The sequence below is a fragment of the Schistocerca nitens genome, chromosome 3 (genome assembly GCF_023898315.1).
Source record: "Schistocerca nitens isolate TAMUIC-IGC-003100 chromosome 3, iqSchNite1.1, whole genome shotgun sequence".
In the NCBI taxonomy this organism is placed as follows: domain Eukaryota; kingdom Metazoa; phylum Arthropoda; class Insecta; order Orthoptera; family Acrididae; genus Schistocerca; species Schistocerca nitens.
The window spans coordinates 551202843-551224786 of NC_064616.1; the positions used below are offsets into that span (position 1 = coordinate 551202843).

The 21944-nt window shown below is 41.5% G+C and overlaps 1 protein-coding gene and 1 pseudogene across 4 annotated transcripts in view; one reads left to right on the plus strand and one right to left on the minus strand.

The window, feature by feature from the left end:
* The window catches only part of LOC126248455 (thrombospondin type-1 domain-containing protein 7A-like), a 1193762-nt gene that overhangs the window by 517928 nt on the left and 653890 nt on the right, over positions 1–21944 (plus strand). The window lies entirely within an intron of this gene.
* On the minus strand, positions 14485–14602 carry LOC126250076 (5S ribosomal RNA; annotated as a pseudogene).

A 21944-nucleotide genomic window follows, 5' to 3' on the forward strand; every position in this document is an offset into this window, starting at 1 on the left:
TCGAATGTAATAAGACCCGCACCAATGCGGCCGGAGCTGCCCCATAAAGGGCCTCCTGGCCAATGGTGCCAAACGCTCATTTCCACTTCCATTATCAGAATGAAGGATACGTGGGGCACCAAAGGTGGTAAAAATGTTCAAAAGAGGATATGCTACTTCATCAGCCCTTTCCGAAGTTAGTGCGCAGAGGATAACAAATTTTGTCTAATGATCTTTATATACAAGTATGAACTTCGACTTATTGTTCGGGTTTGCCTGCATGTCCAGTAAGTCAATTTGTCATCATGAATTCAAAAAATGGTCCAAATGGCTCTGAGCACTATGGGACGTAACCTCTGAGGTCATCGATCCCCTAGGACCTAGAACTACTTAAACCTACCTAACATAAGGACATCACACACATCCATGCCCGAGAGAGGATTCGAACCTGCGACCGTAGCGGTCGCGCGGTTCCAGACGGTAGCGCCTAGAACCGCTCGGTCACCCTGGCCGGCCATCATGAATTCATTTCATTGTGGATGACAGGTTTCACGCAACACCCCCTTTCAATGTTATTTCTTCTTCTGACATGGTTTACACAATCTCAAATAAGTAATGATTGATTCAAGAGTCACATTCTTGTACTTACGATTCAGTTCCACAATCATTCGTGTTCGGCCGCCATGGAATATAGCAATGTGGGTCTCATGTAGTACGTTAAACAGTTCATCAAAACGAACGTAATAACGAATTTCTTCTTTTCCAGTAGACACCGGTGCTATGAGTTTCTCTTCACCTCCGTTGATGAGAACATCATATCACTTCAAACGTCTGCAGTGAACATATTTTTTATTGGAAACGAGTTTTACATTTTTCACTTCACGTAACAGAATATCATATTGCTCAGCAGTTACATAAAAATTGTTATCCTCCTTCTTATTCATGGATTAACTTAAAAGTTCGTAAAATCTGTTACTCATAACATCACTCAAACTGATGCAAAACTGCAGAAGAAACACCACTAAAACGAGTCACAAAGATGACTGTACGCACGATGCTCGACACTGACGGAAACTACACAGCTGTGGGCGGACTCAAATCTCATAACTGCCAACAAAGAAACTTATCTGAACACAAAATCGGCAACAATGAAACTTGTTTGAACCTGCACGTCGGAGGCGGGAGTCTTCGATCCAGCTTTTAACAGTTTGCATTGGAAAATTTCTAAGATGTATCAATGTATCTTGGTAAAAGTTCGAAAGCTATGCATAACATAACAAATTTTGGACTTCTAGCACACCATGTTGGTAAATCTCAGGTTTCGCCGGTTAATTCTAGGATTTACCAATTATCTTACTTTTACAGCAACATATATTAATACGCGTAGCGTCCGTGTAAAAAGAATAATAATAGTAGTCCCCTCCCCTAAGCGGACACCTATACAGTATAACAGTGTTTGTGTCATCTAGGTACTTACTGATACGCTTGAACGAATAAGCAGGTCGTTTCCAAAATTTATATCCAATATATTGTCGTCATATTTCATACAGATAGTTACCCTTACACCAGAGAAAATTTGTAAACGCAGATACTTACATCTTCTAATATCTACTGTGCAGCCCTAAGTATGGGTAAAATTGCCTAAATGTACGTGCGTGCACGTATCGCAGGGCCGTAGAGAAGTGTGGGTTTGTGGCATCACGTGCCCTGTGCCATGCAGTGCAGCTGAGATCATAACAGTTAGGCTAATAGAATAACTACATAGGAAATCTAATACTGCCCGTACTCTCAAGCCGCGCCTATAGCTCGTCCCACTAATTTTGTGAAATGGTTAAGTGGAAATATTAACAATAAAGCATAGAATGAGCGTGTTGTTCAAACATAACTACTTAAATTGGTATCATGTCGTTGCTTTTTAATTACGCATCTTCTTATGGAGTATGATGTGTAATTTACTTAACAAATTCGTTGAATCATCCACGTCTTTAGCATATAGCCGAACCATTTCAGAGGGATACAGTGCTGTCTTTATATTGTTAGATTCCACGCATAGAAATCGCAGTAGATGTTCCAGATACCAGTTGCTACACGACTAATGGACACGTATCACCACCGGCAGGTCGTTTATGTTTTTTACCGTGTTTCCTCAAAGGATGCTGTAGCAACCATTATTTCAGTTTTCTGTTCATTAAAATATAACAGATGAAAAATTTTCTTTAAAGAATTCAGCGAAATATTTTTCCTCATTAAACGTTCCCTTATATAAAGGTGTACTTTTTCTTACAGGTTCAATGTAAAGATCAGTTTACGCGATAAAGCCTTTACGGACATGCACAGAACACAGTAGCTACATGATCTTACACTCAATATAGAACAGCTGTCAAAATATATGTTTACAACAAATATTCCGTGCGTATTGTACCTCAAACTCCTCAGATATTCAGCCTTTTAATTGATTTCACCTGTGTCAAAATTTTCATCCATAACAGAACATTCGTGGTGTCATGTAACTATAAATACTTACTTAAAGACGGTCATTACTCTATTTCCTTGAAATGATTGTTGATTTCACTGTTACAGAATTTTTAATAAAGTCCTAATTCTCTATCAGGTCTTTTGGAAACTGAGCCGAAGTTCACCCTCTCAGGAACTTAAACTAATTTCTAAGGTCCTCAAGCTGTACGCAGCCAACAACTTTCATGGCTTCACTGGCACAGCCCCTAATACAAGTTCGTAGTTTCATGCACATACTGTAAACTGCTTCCCTTCTGAAGTGGATTTCAATAGCAACCACATATATAAGTTAACAGTTAAATGTCCAGACATATTAATATTGGACTCGTGTAGCAGGAAAGCTAGAAATATAGATGGAAAAATGTATAAAGAAGAGAACAAAGAATTTAAACCTAAGGAGACTCTGTAGACAGTGCATATACAATTGCTGAACTGTTTGAATCTGAAACCAGGGAACCCCTTAACAAGTCCTTATAACTATAATTTTCAAAAATTAAGGATAATGTTTGTGTAAAACAGCTGCCGTTGTAAATTTCAGAACAATTACGAACTAGTAATCAAATTGCTTCGCATTTCTTTTGGTAAACACTTTTTTATATGAACGCGAAATAGTCGCAGCTTTCTGCATGACCGTTAACTTTACAAGATCATAAGCTATTATTTTATAAATTGGAAAAAGACAATAAGTACTTATATTGGCAACTCCATGACTAAACAGGAATCCTGGACTCAGGTTTCATGTTTTTTGGGTAACCATAATACCATTATAACTGTCTTAAAGTTATTTCATAGGCAAAACGGCGAGGGGAAATTACAGCCGATACGAGTCACCGCCTCCGATGCACATTTACGAGAAGAACCTAATATATGAACGTTTCTAGCAAATTTAAACTGTATGCCTACCAGGACTCGAATTCGAAACCTTGCCTTTTCCAGACTACGTTCTTTTTCCGGGTGCGCTATCCAGCACGACTCACAGCTCCTTCGTTAAGATTTATTTCTGACAGTACCTCTCTCTCACTTTCAAGGTTTCATGAACGTTCCCCTTCACTTCTCGACTCTCTGTTCTGGAAAAAATGTATAATTCGTGTCAGGATGCTCATTCGATAAAAGCTTTTGCTCTCGAATTTACAGGTTCCGATTTCGAGCCCCAATAGAGCACACATTTTTAATTTGCCATGAGATTTCAAATCAGGGTACACCCCGCAGTGCAGTGGAAACTTTATTTTGGAAACAAAATACTTTAACAATTTAACAAACGTTGAACGCTAGAAAGAGCTTCCAGTATAGACTGAACTTGGGTACTGTCATTATTTTCTAAGTTTACACTGAATATTGCGGACGCGGACTACAGTTTCTATCATTGAATGTGATATTCTATAGCAAAGAGCCATGATCTGCATGACGTTTCTCTTTGGAATTTCTTAACATGAATTAGCACAAACTTCTTAGTATGGCCGTAAGGTTATCGTAAATCATTCTGAAAAGTTTGGTCCTGTTTCTGGGCTACTATCTTCACTCTGCAGTGGACACTATCACAGATATGTCAGAGACGACAAGGAACACCAAAAATTGGGTTATTGACGTACACTCAGATAGGACAAAAAGTTTAACGTAAGTATGAAACATTTTTCGGCGTCGATAACAAGAACGAAATACCACAAAGTTCATTCCGATGGTACATGTGATTGAGGCAGTTCGAGCGAGTCATAATAACGTTACACTCAATGATCAAGGGCTACTGATTTTATGGCTGAAGTATGAACAAAATAACACATTATTACTACCCACACAACATGCACAAGACTGTCATATTATCCGTAGCTATACGAAGCTCAGCTACACCATCTCGGATACAAACATATTTTCTGCATGCACACAGAATATAACAAGTCGTACAAGAGCTCACAACTATCAATGTAGCGCATCGAAGGAGTAGCCATTGTGCGCCGTCTTTCTGTTTTGTATCCTCAGGATAACGAACCGACTTGGATGTACGTTGTGAAATCAGGATAGAAAGATGCCAGAAAGACCCAATGAATTATTGGAAATTTCTCAAACAGGCCAAGGAAATGAAAATTACAGAAAATAATCTATAGTGGAGACACGCTTGTAATACCACAACATACTCAGTACAGTTTAATGGCAATCATAACCAATACGATAAGAAATGACTAGAAGCGTTTGCTTAACTAAAAGGTAACAGTTGAGAAGTCTACCAATAGTTTCACTGAAAACTGTAAACATCGCTAGGTTACATCCGTTAATGTGTCCTTTCTTTTGAAGATAGAAACGAAGGCCGCATTAGCAAAGAGATGGTGACCGTTGGACGATGCCTTGTTACTACATGTTGTGTGCTTAGTCACTGGTACAGAACGATATGCACCAGACGGTGACATCGTCTACACACTTCAGCCATGGTACCACGCAGAGTTCCAATCTACACTCCTGGAAATTGAAATAAGAACACCGTGAATTCATTGTCCCAGGAAGGGGAAACTTTATTGACACATTCCTGGGGTCAGATACATCACATGATCACACTGACAGAACCACAGGCACATAGACACAGGCAACAGAGCATGCACAATGTCGGCACTAGTACAGTGTATATCCACCTTTCGCAGCAATGCAGGCTGCTATTCTCCCATGGAGACGATCGTACAGATGCTGGATGTAGTCCTGTGGAACGGCTTGCCATGCCATTTCCACCTGGCGCCTCAGTTGGACCAGCGTTCGTGCTGGACGTGCAGACCGCGTGAGACGACGCTTCATCCAGTCCCAAACATGCTCAATGGGGGACAGATCCGGAGATCTTGCTGGCCAGGGTAGTTGACTTACATCTTCTAGAGCACGTTGGGTGGCACGGGATACATGCGGACGTGCATTGTCCTGTTGGAACAGCAAGTTCCCTTGCCGGTCTAGGAATGGTAGAACGATGGGTTCGATGACGGTTTGGATGTACCGTGCACTATTCAGTGTCCCCTCGACGATCACCAGTGGTGTACGGCCAGTGTAGGAGATCGCTCCCCACACCATGATGCCGGGTGTTGGCCCTGTGTGCCTCGGTCGTATGCAGTCCTGATTGTGGCGCTCACCTGCACGGCGCCAAACACGCATACGACCATCATTGGCACCAAGGCAGAAGCGACTCTCATCGCTGAAGACGACACGTCTCCATTCGTCCCTCCATTCACGCCTGTCGCGACACCACTGGAGGCGGGCTGCACGATGTTGGGGCGTGGGCGGAAGACGGCCTAACGGTGTGCGGGACCGTAGCCCAGCTTCATGGAGACGGTTGCGAATGGTCCTCGCCGATACCCCAGGAGCAACAGTGTCCCTAATTTGCTGGGAAGTGGCGGTGCGGTCCCCTACGGCACTGCGTAGGATCCTACGGTCTTGGCGTGCATCCGTGCGTCGCTGCGGTCCGGTCCCAGGTCGACGGGCACGTGCACCTTCCGCCGACCACTGGCGACAACATCGATGTACTGTGGAGACCTCACGCCCCACGTGTTGAGCAATTCGGCGGTACGTCCACCCGGCTTCCCGCATGCCCACTATACGCCCTCGCTCAAAGTCCGTCAACTGCACATACGGTTCACGTCCACGCTGTCGCGGCATGCTACCAGTGTTAAAGACTGCGATGGAGCTCCGTATGCCACGGCAAACTGGCTGACACTGACGGCGGCGGTGCACAAATGCTGCGCAGCTAGCACCATTCGACGGCCAACACCACGGTTCCTGGTGTGTCCGCTGTGTCGTGCGTGTGATCATTGCTTGTACAGCCCTCTCGCAGTGTCCGGAGCAAGTATGGTGGGTCTGACACACCGGTGTCAATGTGTTCTTTTTTCCATTTCCAGGAGTGTATTTACGCCTAGCTGGACCAATTTCTGCCTCCGCTACAAGACTGTCAAAGCGTCAGATTCATTCGCCGCTGGTGATATCATCTGCCACAGGAAGCGGTAAAATCCGGAACTACTTTTCTCTTCTCCAATGTACTGTCAAATACAGCAGCAGTGCTAAAAAGTTTTCGATTTGATAGTTATCTTCCAAATGTTAGGCTATTCAGCGTGTTGGACTTCGAATACTGTGCCATGCTTCTGTCAATGTCTCAAAGCTGAGTATTAATTTTGTACATAAACTTAATAAATATTTATTATTTGACTCATATTGTATTTCCCATCTTATGTAACTTTTAGAGACTTGCGTTTACATAAAGTTGCGAATCATGCCGGCCAGCCTCCTTGCGCAGCAACTAGCTGGAAATTCGCTACCTGCTACCTGTGATGTCGGGTATCATAATATTGTGATGAATACAACACCACATATAACTGCCACTGTGGTTTTGTTTCCATTACGTCGCCAGTAGAGGGGAAATTGAATACATTCAGAATGTTGGCCAATATTTTTTCGCTTAGGAACTCAACGTTGACTGAACATTGAACTCTAATTCGTCATTCCAATTTTCCGGCCGTTGGCACTGACGAACCATTTTAAGATCATTCAGTAATATTAACCTCGTTTGACGCTAAATACAAGAAATTATTTTTAATTTAATTCATAAAATTCACTGGAAAATGGACGTACACTAGTAATATTTGGTATATCTGGCACATTTATGAACAGAATTTGCGCATTATTTTCGAACTTTTGAAGTAAGTAGTATCACTGGTAATATTATTGACAAGAACGTAAAGGGCAGGTTGAGTTCAGTGAATCGTAAATATCAAGCTCATTAGAGGCGAAGAGGAGGTAGCAGGATATTGACCATTGCCTTTATGAAGAACCAGTTTCAACATTCGTCTAAACTGATGTGGAGAATCCGCGGAAAATCTCAATCTGGGTGGCTGGATGGGGACTTGAACCTTGTTTCTCCAGAATACGAGTCTAGTTTGCGCTGTAGTGTAGTATAATTATAATATCATTCGATTACAGAAAGGCCGGCCGAAGTGGCCGAGCGGTTCTAGGCGCTACAGACTGGAACAGCGCGACCGCTACGGTCGCAGGTTCGAATCCTGCCTCGGGCATGGATGTGTGTGATGTCCTTAGGTTAGTTAGGTTTAAGTAGTTCTAAGTTCTCGGGGACTGATGACCTCAGAAGTTAAGTCCATTGGAACCGCGTGACCGCTACGGTCGCAGGTTCGAATCCTGCCTCGGGCATGGATGTGTGTGATGTCTTTAGGTTAGTTAGCTTTAAGTAGTTCTAAGTTCTAGGGGACTGATGACCTCAGATGCTAAGTCCCATAGTGCTCAGAGTCAAGTTAAGTCCCATAGTGCTCAGAGCCATTTGAACCATTTTTTTTTTTATTATAGAAAGGCAGCATTGCGATGGCTGCGATGGCATTGTTGGTGCTGGTACGTTTTGAAGACAACAACAGAAAACACATCTGTTATTGTTTGCATCGTCGGTAACTAAATGATCTGACCAAAAGAATGTGGACACCAATAGGTAAAGCAGAATTAAAAAGTAGATGTCATGCATAGTGAAATGTCCATTATAAAAGGAGGTAGAGGATACTGTGGAGTAATAAATTTGGAGTGATGAATCACCATGTACCACATGGCAACCCGATGGAAAGGTCTGGGTTTGGCGAATGTCTTCAGACCCCAGCGTCCAACAACATAAGCTGACTGTCAGTCACCTGATTGTAATGCAAGTCGTCATAAAGGAGAATGTACACATTTCGTATCAATATCAGCTTATAGATATACGGATACCTTTGATCAGAGACTGTATATCTAAATCTTTAAGTTGATACACTTCTCCAAACGCATGTCTGTCATAAATATTCAAAGGCCGTTGCAGAAATCTTAAACAGAAGCACCCCATTTGAAGTATCTGGCCCAGAAAGCGTGTCCATATTCGGAATGCGTAGTGTAAATCTTTAAGTCAGTAACAGAATGAATCTCTCGTTTCCCTCATTGTGCATCAACCCTGTCTTTGGAGTTAAGTTCCTTCTGGCTAGTGTGCCAGCAGACTTACTTCCGCAAATTAAACCTCCGTTTTACGGTTTACGTCCTTCATGTGCCTCTTTAAATGTATCCTGTATAACTGAGAGAATTTCTCTTTCCGAAATCAAATATTTTTCCCTTCTTCTCAGTATTCTTGTGTAGGAGGCCCGAACCTTAGGACATAAAATGTACAGGCGTAGCTGGACTGATAGCAACCGTCTTTTACTTGCTTATATAGAATACCGACAATTCATAGCAGGTGTGGAATAAGTATCCCACACCTTCGTACGGCGAAATTAACCATCGGCTCATCCGCTGAGCCTCTCCCAGTACAGAGTTATGATGTAAATCGTCGACCGTAAATACTAAATTACTTTTGTTTTCGATATGGCGCAACTGCTTGGATCTACATCGAGAAGTCTAACAAAAAACGGTAACATTTCAATTTTAAAAGCGTTTCAATCTGGCAGTTTTTGTACCCTCTTAAGAGTTCTTCGCAAACGATTCCGGATGACTTTCCTAAAAACTTTACTATCGTTCTATATTTTAATTTTAGGTAACCGTAATAGTGTTACACGTAACTTACGTACTGCCAACACCCCTGTAGTTTCTGTTTAATAGATTTTTTTCACTTTGTGGCCTGTATTTTGTACTGTCACTGCCAATCTAAAATGAAAATATAGTGGTTTAAAGAACGGTGAAAGAGAAAACCAGTCGTGAATGAAGTTGTCTTGAAGTTCTATTGGAAATTCGCTGAAAAACTGATAAAATGACTTACAGGAGTCATTCATCACCCTTTCCTGTCTTGCACAAGATAACAGAAATAAAAGCCTTACTGTGGGGTCCTTTGCTTTATCTGATAGTTGCAAGATATACTATAGAACCTTTTAACACAGCTCCAGTCATCTGCGGAAATTACTGGGGACAGCCGACAGTTCTTGTTCCCCATTTCTTCACATAACCAGTTTCTACGAGGCCAAAACCTCTGCGGAGTCGCTGATACACATGCACATTCTAAGAACAGCTCGTTAAAATTTGTAACAGGGGGCAGCACGCGAATATCCGCAGTTCCATAACAGCCTCTTTCTGAGGGAAGCGCAGTGCTCAATGAGAGAGATTCCTTTTTTCCCTTAGGCGAGTGTCTCTGCAAAGCACCGCGACGGCCTCCGCATGATGAAATAAATGAGTTGCATTCGCCCCTCTTCCGGGGTTCCTCGTTTCCCGCGCCGCATGAAAAGACACCGCATTCCTCAGCCACCTAATTAAAATATCTGGTGCATGACAGGGCCACCACTGACCGGATTAACGCTGCTTCTGTGCCACTGATTAAAGTACACATATTTCACTTTGCAAGGGTTTCTCTACTTCTCACCTCTTCTAACTTGTTTTTTCTTTGCCTTCGGCATATACCTGTTTTGTTAGTGTCCGACGCACCACTGGTAGCGTTAGCGCTATTACCCAATGAATGACGCTTGCAATCATTGTACGAATACAAAGCCATCAGCTTTAATTCAGAGATTTCAAAGTAACGTACAACCCCTGAAAAATACAGCTGCCGTACGAAATCTCACCACAGACAATAACTCCAACAGTAGATTCAGTGTGTCTAGCACGCAGACAGGTTGGCTGCAGGCCTTCAACTGACCTCCTCCTAACCAACACACGGACACCACTAGCACCGAAGCAGAACCAGCTTTCATCAGAAAACACAACAGACCTCAAGCCTGCCCTCCAATGAGCTCTCGCTTGACAACGATGGTTTCGGAAATGGCTGTGGTTTGCACGCTACAGAGCAACTGGCTCGGAGCAGTCCTTGAAGTAACCGATTTGTAACAGTTCGTTGCATCACTATGGTCCCAACAGCTGCTCAGATTTCTGCTGCAGATGCAGTACGATGCACCAGAGGCATAAGCCGAACATGATGGTCTTCCCTCTCGGTAGTGCGACGTGGTCATCAGGCGGCCGGTCTTCTTGCGAGCGCACATTTCCGAGACCAGCGCTGCCAGCAGAAATGCACAGTGGTAACACGCCTGCGAAGTGTCTCTGAAAAATTGCAAAAGGAACATCCAGCTTCTCGTAGCTCTATTACAGACCTTGTTCAAACTGAGTGAGGCGTTGGTAATGGTGTCTTCGTCGCCGTAAAGGCATTCTTGGTTAACATTAACTCATCAGTTCCAATCTGAAAGTTAGCTAACTCTCACGACCGTTACAGCGTGTATTTAAAGCAAACCTGATAAGCATCATCGGTTTGCATCATTATAGTGACCCTAGTAGCTACACTCTTACACCATTTGCCCAAAATTTGAATAGACATCATCTTTCAGATGTAGAAACACGCCTAGCATCTTTACTTTATGTCGCACTACTCCTTCTAGGAGTTGCGACTTTTTTGTGTCTGTGTATGTTACTCGATTACTAAGCAGTCGGTACAACCAAATGATGATGAACGCTGTTCAGGCACATTACAGATTTTTAAGATAAAATTTTGAGATATGTGTTTGAACAGTTCTTCCTAGCCTTGGTAACGTAGCTATGAGTCCGTTGCATCTTACTTTGTTCTGAAGCTAACTATAGCTCATGCGTTTTTATGTCAAGTAATAAAAAAAACTCGCTGCTAACCACAATGCCCTACATTATCTCTATTTTTTCCCTTTCGGTTTGTACACTGATCAACCAGAACATTATGACCACCACCTGGCAAGGAATGGCTGCTAATCAGACACACGCACGGTGCAGATAGTATCAGCAAGCGTGCTGTCCATGTGTAGAATGGGAAAGGCGCTCTGTCTGTTTTTGTCTGCTGTTCTGGGAGTGCTGTTGTGAGTGTCTTCAACACATGGCGTAATCAATGTGAAATCACGTGGGATGAGCGAACATGCCTCATTAAAGTGCACACAATGCGCCGAACACTCCGAACGATGGGCCTCCGCAGCCGACGACACATGCATGTGCCAATGTTAAGGTAACGACATCGGGAGCTAGAACTGAAATCGGCACGTAACTATCGAACTGGACATTGGCGCAGTGGCAGAGCGTTTGCATGGTCTGATGAATCCCGATACCTTCTTCATCATGCCGATGGGAGGGCGCGAATCTTCCAAGGGGAGTGCTCCCTAACACCTGTTCTGTCGGATGGAGACAAGCTGGAGGCGGCTCCATCATGCTCTGGGGAACGTTCAAGTGGGCATCCATGAGTCCAGTGGAGCTCGGGCAATGCACCATGACGGCCAAGGTGTATCGTACACTGGTTGTAGACAATGTGCACCTCTTCAAGCTGACCATGTTTCCCGACAGCAGTGGAATTTTTATGCAAAATAATGCGCCGTATCACAAGGCCAGGTATGTGATGGAGTGGTTAGAAGAACATAGTGGGGACTTCCAATTGATGTGCTGGCCCCCCCAACTCGCAAGATCTGAACCCGATCGAATACATCATGGATGTGATTGATCGTGGCGTCAGAGTTCATCACCACCCTCTCCTGAATTTACTGGAATTAGTAGAGTAATTAGTGTGTGTGCAGTTGTAGAGGTCAACTCCCTCCAGCGACCTACCAAGGTCTCATTGCTTCCATATCACGACTCGTCGCCGCAGTTGTCCATGCCAAGGGTGGACATACCTGCTATTAGGTACATGGTCATAATGTTCTGGCTAATCAGTGTACATTTCACCCTTTTCTCCTTCCTGTCTTTTCTCTCCCCAGTGAACCTGAAAAATTCAAAACACACTACTTTCAATTACACCCAAGGGGTACTAAACTTTCTTCATTTTTCACGATTCTCGCTGCACGATATACAGATCCATGGAGGAGCCACATCAGTTACTTTATTAGTCTCCCTATTACAATAAGTTTAGTGAAAAAATCACACGTTACTTGCAAACTGACTAACATATGTCAACAACCACATATCACACATAATGCTAATTTTACAGCAACAGAAAACCGATAACGCGCCATTAAGCAGATGATGTACACAAATAAGTACTGAGCACCTGACAAAAAATGGTACTTATCTTTTGAAGAGCTGCACACGAAAATGCCACTTACACTGGAGCTGTGTTAAACAGTTCTATAGATTGCGACTATCGGATAAAACAAATATCCCCATTGTAACTCTTTTATTTTTTATCTTGTATAAGGCAGACGGGAGTGAATGAATTATTTCCATTAATCTTTTTCATCAGTTTTACAACGAATATAGAAACAGAAATTCAAGACTACTTCATTCGCAACTGTTTTCTATTTCAGCACTCTCTGAAACACAATATTTTTCATTTTAGATTGCAGACGGAGGTAAATATTAAAATGTGAGCGCTATGGATACATTAAACTAAAGCGATTCTAGCACAAAACTCGATAGGAACGTAAACTGCTTACTAAAATATTTTAAAGAAATTGAATAGGTATTGTCAGAAAATACTGTGACACATACTGCGACTAATCTAAAATAACACCGAGCGTTTCGAACAGCAAGCAGCTGCAGGGTTGAGGTCGTAGCAGACACTGCAAAATCACATTTAGATTTTGCAACAATACGTTTCTTATCACCATCGCTCTTCTTAGACGACACGCAAAACGAAGTGTTTTAACGCAACTAAAAATCGATGAATATTCGTCGTTTGCAAAATCACAAACATAAATACTGTCAGATCATTGGTAATTGATATATTTCGTTTATCCTTTTTCATGAATTCTCGAATGACTGAGATTACTAAATAACTCAATAGATAGTCAGTACTGCGGGAGCGTCATTCTTATGAAGAACATTTTATGCTGCGGAGAGAGTAGTATACGAGGGATGTGTGGTTGACGTATTGAAACACTTTTTGTGAATTTACAAAAATTCTACAATGCTAATGCTCGAAACTTATTTACTTACGAAATTCATGCAACTTTATAAATTTCCAACAGTTCCGAAGACGGTACTTAATACAGCACGTGAGCACTAAGTTTTGTACATTAACCGTGTGACGTATACAGAAAATTTCAAACAGTTCCGAAGACGGTACGCTATACAACATATGGTAGCTACGCTTTGGAAACAAACGATGTGATGTACACAGAATATAACAAGAAAATCTGTAGCCGGATAAGAAGGGGTTGTTCTAATTCGAATGGGCATCTGTTGTTGCTGTTGTGGTCTTCAGTCGAGAGACTGGTTTGATGCAGCTCTCCATGCTACTCTATCCTGTGCAAGCTTCTTCATCTCCCAGTACTTACTGCAACCTACATCCTTCTGAATCTGTTTAGTGTATTCATCTCTTGGTCTAACTCTACGATTTTTACCCTCCATCTAGATTATAAAAATATGACAAATTATTCTTATCTAAATACTTTAATCCAAAGAGGTTCAATGGGACTTATTTATGGTGAATGATGAGCGCACATTCCCAGAAAATTATCTGATATTATCCAATTACACTGGTTTCAGTATACATAATTTCAAATGACTCCTCATAGTAGACTTCGTTAGGCTAAATATTCGCTTATATCCCGTTGGATTATTCCCTATTTTCAGAAATAAAAGTCCTGTTGAGTGCAATATTATTAGAGGCGATACATTTCGTTACTATTTTAACAGAAACTGAGAACGAATCAGCTCACCTAAAGCGTTTCATGAAAAATACACGAATTTGAAATCAAGATCGCCAGCGAGGGTTTCTACTGTTTTTCCTATACTAGGCTTAGTCACAGCTAGTTCAGTGCTCAGTAATACCCTCCAGTAAACTTCTTTTTATTGTGTATCCAGAGTACAAATTCAACCTAACAAATGAGAACAAGAAAGAAGGAAAATTTCACGGTCTATAGACAGCGCACTCGTTCGGGTTAAAGTATTAACTCCTCCCGAACAGGCCATGAAGGCCCAACGGTAGCGACCGCCCGCCGTGTCATCCTCAGCCCATAGGCGTCACTGGATGTGGAGGGGCATGTAGTCAGCTCACCGCTCTCCCGGTCGTATGTCAGTTTCCGAGACCGGAGCCGCTACTTCTCAATCTAGTAGCTCCTCAGTTTGTCTCACAAGGGCTGAGTGCACCCCGCTTGCCAACAGCGCTCGGCAGACCGGATGGTCACCCATCCAAGTGCTAGACGAGCCCGGCAACGCTTAACTTCGGTGATCTGACGGGAACCGGTGTTACCACTGCGGCAAGGCCGTTGGCACTAAAGTATTAACACAGCTATAAAATAGTGGGTAAGGACGCTGGCTGAAGTGTTGTTCAAGAAATCACTCTAAGCTTCTCTTAATTTAAGGAAATTTTAGAAAAATGGCTCAACTAGAAGTTAAGCCCTGTTCCTCCCTACACAAAACCTGTTTTAACCACTGTGAAACCCTGTACAGTCAATCAAAATATGATGACGACATCGATTGGTGATGTGTGCTTTCATGTTGTGTACGTAAGTTGTTAAGACAATTGTTCCAATCCAAAAGTCCAGAATATCGCCAACTGGCTTGTAAGTAATGTTTCTTTGGATTTTCACCAGTCAGATCAAGCGATGGCATCACTCTTATTGCGATTGAAACAGTACACGTTGCCCGCTAACAGAAAAGGCAGCTTAGTCGTTCGGAAGAAGTGATGTGTGATCAAGATTAACTCTGGCTTAGACTTCTTAATTTGAACTATTCGCTGGGGGATGCCTGTCATTGAGATAATACATTCACGTAGGTTAGACCTCAATGTGACAACTAAAAAAAATGGCTCTGAGCACTATGGGACTTAACATCTATGGTCATCAGTCCCCTAGAACTTAGAACTACTTAAACCGAACTAACCTAAGGACAGCACACAACACCCAGCCATCACGAGGCAGAGAAAATCCCTGACCCCGCCGGGAATCGAACCCGGGCGTGGGAAGCGAGAACGCTACCGCAAGACCACGAGATGCGGGCAATGTGATAACTGTCATGGAATATCCCTGCAATACGGCCACTGATAAAACACTAGCCAAAACTCATGCCAAAATTCTACGTAAAGACTTGCTATCATTGACAAAAAAAACTTACCTAAAACAAAGTATTGCTTTAGACTTAGTCGATGATAATGATCTTCAGTTCTATACAAAGACAAGGAACCTCAAACGAACAAACATTTTAATTAAATACCACTTTTACATATTTTGTCAAGGCGTTAGATACAGAAAAGAGGAGTGCCCTTTGCCGTAACATCCAGTTAGTTGGCTATTCTGTGAAATGAACTCATATCCTTCGTATTCTGCCTGCAAATATAAGGCATCTCGTCCTTAACAAGGGAATAAGGTAGCCTCTCGAAATCTCAAAGGCGGGGAAACAGGAATGCAACATTGCTACCTTTTTATCTCAATATTCATATGAAGTCCCTTACATCCAGCACCGCAACACTCTATTACTTGTAGAAGTTTAATATACAGCAGACTGAGGCCTCTTGAGTCAGACCAGAAAGCGAGTCAGAATTAAAGTATTTACAAAGATCATCGTTAAGCTTTAGTAAGCTACATCCAGCTCAGAGGACGAACTATTGACCATCATGAACACTTTCAATTATAAATCTTACTGAAGAAGAAATCTTCGTAACGCTCATGGAATACCTCCAGGCGTCACGATCAAAGGAGTTGTGCAATGGGTAGCAAAATTATTTCCCTAACTTAGTAGTCAACTACCGGAAAATACAGTAATTGATGCAGAACTACTAGAGCTTTCAAAATCATTCAGTATAGCTTTCATTTGCATGCAAAAAGGCTCTTCAAAAATCAAGACCTCATTTCATGAACGATACATCATTTTCCTAGTCTAATTTGTCGTTGTATAATATGGACCACTTGCTGGAGTCTCGTAGTTTCCCATGAAAAATGTTATAAGACGATCATGGAAGACTACTTAGACTAAAATTACAGGTGTGTCACTATCAGTATCTTCTAACAAACTGACACTGTTTGCATTCAAGCATTATTCAACATTTAGTTATATGAGGAGACCACATTGCATTATTCTCTGTTGCCAGTCTGCCAAAGTAAATTATGTACTTTGGTCAAAAGTAAAGGTACCGACATCGGTTAAAGTAAGGTAAGAAGATGAACTGAAATGTAACATAAAATAATGATTCATGAAGACTTAAAACTGGGGTAGACAGAGGACATGATTGGCTACGACTTACCCAAGCTGACATTGAATACATTGTGTATTTTTCGACGGAGGCATAAAGCAGCACATAAGACATTACCCACAACTAGTGGCAATAAATTGTGTGTGTGTCAACTTTGTGGAAGGGTGTATGATTCCAGAATAGGTCTGTATATTCACCAAAAATCTGCAATCAGTCATTTCTTGGAAATATATCATATTTGGTAGTAAATCAGAATCATTCAGCTACGCACATTCAGTTGTCTGTTAATTGGCCAAACACTAATTCAGTGAATAATAAACAGCTGTTCACTTACGTTCAGACTTCTCGTTGGCAGTCGAACAATGAGAGGCTGAGTAATAGGTAAATCTGGTGAGGAGTAGGTCATGGCTTTTCTTAGAAAACTATCCTAGCACGTATGTTGAAAGTAAGTATAACAGCAAAGTGTGAGCGTATATACAGTAATCCCCTTCTTCTTCACACACCAGAAACAAGAGAAGGGTAAGTAACTACAGTAACTTGTTCAGTAAATGGATGAGTGACTAATAAGAAGAGCAGAAGAAAACCCTTCTTCGTGTTCGTAATTTATTAAGATTTGAGATTACAAATTCCAAATAAACGATAGTTAGTACTAATACCGAGATTGCAGGCAATTGGCGTCTCGATAATTCATCAGGAAAGAATGAGAACACAAAGAAACTTCATGTAAATCTAGATTACTAGATCTACAAAGACAAAAATTATTGAACGTTATGGAAAATTATTATCATGTAAGGACAACCGTTTATCATTTTTGGTTCGCAGTAATTAGCCGTCATAAACAGAACCAACATCCACAGCGCTACCATAAATGATTCACCGCTTTCAGAGTTCTATATTTTTTCGCAGTATTACATGTATAAACGTAACTTCAGCATGAATGGAACCGTAAACTCATCATGTTTGCATTTTGAACTCTTGTACAGCGAATCAAAATGTAATTACGACATGGATTGGTCATCAGTGCTTTCCTATGCTGTACGTAAGGTTGTTAAGACTACTGTTCGAGTTCAAAGTTACAGAAGGTCTCTCTGGATGTTCACGAATCAGATCAAGCGATGGCAGAGCTCCTATCGCGAGTCAAATAATACACACTGCACACTAAGAGAAAAGGCTGCTTACACGCTCGGAAGATGTGATGTTTGATCAGGCCTAAAATAATATACGAAATATCGGAGGAAGAAATAATACTGTTCAGGATGGACGCCGAAAAGAGGATGAAATCTAACTGCAAGATGGTGGTAAGGTTGTCAGCTGAAATATCGGCAGAAGAAGAAATACGACATGATGGAATGTGGTAGCAAACTTCGAACATCCTTTAATTCTTGAAACACATTCCTCACACTGGTAACTGCTGATTCCCAAAATAAGTCTACCTATTTTATGATTTGACAATTGAAGAGTTTAAAATCTTATACGAACTTGTAACTCATAATAATTAGATCCCGCCGGTGGTAACACCAGATCTTCACTAGTAGTACATTGTTTCTTAGACTTCGTGATTGTGCAACAAGCCTTGTAGAACGCTCCTAAGCGGTTGTTATCTACCAGCGTGTGGGATTCGATACATTTCTTTTCGACTTTTCACGGCTCCAGTGGCTGGTCAAAAGGCTTTAGAGGTTTACTGGAACAGGGAGCAAGTTTTTTCTTTTTTCGCAAATGTCATTTTAATTTTGACACTTTCAAGCTTTCATTCGCTAAGTATTTATGACAAATCAAACACATAGGCCTGTCTTCAGTATTTCAGAACTAAAGGAAATCCTTATTTTATAAACACATTTCTGCGTGCTAATGCACAAAGCCTGATTTTTATCTATCTGCACATATATGTTGTACCAGGGTGCTTCTAACAACCCTACCACAACGAAGGTCAAAATTTAATAATGATTGTGGTGTTGCTCACGCTGCTAAATACTGCATTTTTGGGCAACAAGTTATTATATGGCAGGTGTCATTAGAGCACAGTTAATAAAGTCATTTCATGTAATAATGAATAAACTAGGCACTCATCTTTCCGTGTTTCCCACGCTGGTCTCGTTGTAAAATAATGGCTCAATCGTCGAAAATCTAGGTGGTGAGTATTCCAAGCTCGGATGCAAAGAGGCCTAGGTTTTATTCTGCAATATTCAAAAGTTTTACAGATGTGTTTAACAAACCATTCTTGAAGATTACACTTTTGCAGGACAATGGTTATGTAAAAAAAGTAATCAGCACTCCGAATTTAAGTTACACTTCCTTTTTATTGCTTTTGTTGCAATATCACGTAACACACAGAACATCACTTCACAATACAAAACATACTTGAAAACATCTTCCTCACTGTTAAAGTTCACATTTTAAAAGCTGACTACAATATGCGTCTTTCCAACATGACGTCCCAGACTTGACGTTGTCAAGGTCAGACTCTCTAACAACTAATAATCGCTTACGCGCCCAAAAATCAAGAGTTACAAGTACGTCAAAGATCATTGTGACAAAAGAAAGAATACACATAAGAATAATATAATTGCAACATAAACATATCGATGTATCAGCGTACCTCAACATTAATGAAATCCAATCTGAATGTTGTCTCAGAAATATGTCAACTACTTTACAGAAACACAGTAGAATATTGCTGGTATCGAGAGGTTGAGTTGAGGTGCCGTAATGGTTACGTAATTCAAGTACCATTACATGCTCCAGATGCTGGCTGGTCTATACTCTATAGATTCAGTTTTCTCTGTGATCTTTGACAGATTTAACCAATTATCAACCGCTAAGATGTTCTTGATAACTTGAGGCTCGAAAACTATGCCGATCCATAGCTCGTCACAACTCACGAGCTCCTTTTCATTTTGGTGCCCCAAATTACAGTAGCAATACTTGACAACATAGTATACACTGAATCCGAGCAACCTGCCAGACCACCGAACATAACAGGACCCAAGTTGTTACTAATCATGCACAGACAGCTGTCGTAAATTGCTTATCGTAGGGCACAGTTTATTTTATGGCTGACACACAGGGACAGTTTTCCCTATTAATTTTCACTCTCGTACCACACATCCAGTCAGACAACAAATTACCTAGAATTTTATTGCCTGTTAAATCAGATTGCGGTTACCGATTTACGTGTAAGACTTCTTCACAGTTAAAAAATTTATCATTAATAAACGCAAATGAAATATGTTGTCTTCCAGTAACGTATAGACAATACACCTCTGCAATACGTTCGCATAGATAATATTGCGATAGAAAATCAGCGAAAGCCATTGTTTTACTTTCTCCGGTAGTAGAAAAAAGCTCTCACTTCATTTAATCGGAAGCAAATAATAGGAAACCGCTTTTCGGGCTCCAGTCTGACAACCACGATTAAACGAGAGAGTGTGTGGTCGGCTTTCCGGATACAACCAGCTTTTGTTATGGAATTAATGATAGGCTCTTTCGAACATAATACTCTATAATCGCCTGTTATTGACAACTTGTAATTGTTAAAATTTTGAGCTGTCCTAATGATATCGCTTTCCAGCTGCTTCCCATCCATTCCGATGTAGTGACAGTGGCATACTGCGATCATTTTCGCTTACAGTATGTTTCTGAGTGACATTATACGCTGTGAGAGCTTGTAGCGATGACAGAGTAGGTATCATTCTAAATAAGAAGTAATGTTCGGAAGCCTACCATATCCGTGTCACATGAAAAAATACGCAAATTAATATATTCCACTTCCTTACATTCACTTTATGAAAGAACAATAGTAATTAGTTGTGGTTCAAACGATTATAATACTAGGGCGTGCTGAAAAGGAATGTTTCCGAAATTTTTGTGAAAATTCTTACAGCGTTTGAAGAAAATTAAACGTTATTAAAATTCTATGACTTTATTCTTCATGTCTGCATGTACAGGGTAAGTCACGTAAGACATAACACCTCTTCTATTTCGTGAACGGTTACACTTATCTAAAGGGTTTTCGGAAAATGTTAGGGCGTCCAGAGGCACGTATAGTTGTGTTTGGTTAATGTTTTTAGTGCTTGTGGCAACGGAGATATTGAAGCAAGTACTTTCTTTCTTTTCAAAAAATAAAACCGTATAATTTTTATAACTACAGTCGATAGCTCTTGAGAAGACAATTGTTGAAACCTCTCATAATTTTTTTTAGAAATGCCTTATAATGTGAGAGCACGGTGGCCGGAATCGGCATCAGCGGTGCAAACACAGCCAAGCAGAGCTCTCGTGCCTGGGTCCTGGTCTGCACTGCAGGCCGCTCATTTCTGTTTCAATATATGTTGCGTGCAGACATGTGCAGCGATGAGGAGAAGTTGAATAGACTACTTTTACACTGCGAATTCAAAAGAAATGCCGTAAAGACAGTGCAGCGGTATAGGGCTATCTATCCAGATCGATAATGTTTGGAGCGCCGGAAAATTGCACGAATTATTAAGACCCTAGTGCGGACAGACGACTTGAACGCCAAAAAGAGGACAAGAAAGAAGACTGCAACTGACAGAGAAAACGAAGAAACTGTTCTGGCTACAATACTTATGAATCCGCAAAGTGGCATGAGACATATTACAAGGAATGTGAAATCAGCCAGACGAGTGCCATTCGTATCCCACATCGACAGAATATCCATCCCAATTATCTACATCAGGCACTCGAAGACCGTGATTTCGAATGTCGTAAGGAAATTTGTTGGTTTGCCCTTCAGCAACTGAGAGACAACCCTACGTTTTTCCAACGTGTGGTCTTTACCGATGAAGCAACGTTTACTAACTAACCGCGCTAATGTAAATTTGGCAACTGGGCAACCGAAAATCCACACTGGCTTCGTCTGGTGCATCATCAGTGGCCTTCAAGCGTAAACGTGTGGTGCGGCATCGTAAGAAATTACACTGTAGGACCTTACTTCATCTCAGGTGATCTAAATGGACATTCATACGGACACTTCCTGAAGAACACTCTCCTGGTTCTCCTAGAAGAGGTACCACTGGATATTCGACAGTGCATGTGGCTCCAACACGACGGTTGTCCAGCTCACCCGTCCCTTATTGCAATGCAAATACTGAATGAGAATTTCCCTGGACTTTGGATAAGACGAAATTCTGTTGTCAAATGGTCTGCGAGGTCCCCCGATTTGACTCATCTTGATTTCTTTCTTTGGGGAGCATTCAGTGGTACAGTCAATGACGAAGCCCCAACTATGCCAAACCCTATGTGTCATCGAATCGTCAGTGCACGCTCTACCATATCATCCACCGTAATTACATGTGTTCATCGTTCTTTTCAGTGGCGTTGCAAATGTGTCTTTCAGTCCGTGGTAAATAGACTGAACACATCCTTAAACAAAGGATAAAGTATTTTTTTAGTGGTGCATGGTGGGCCGATA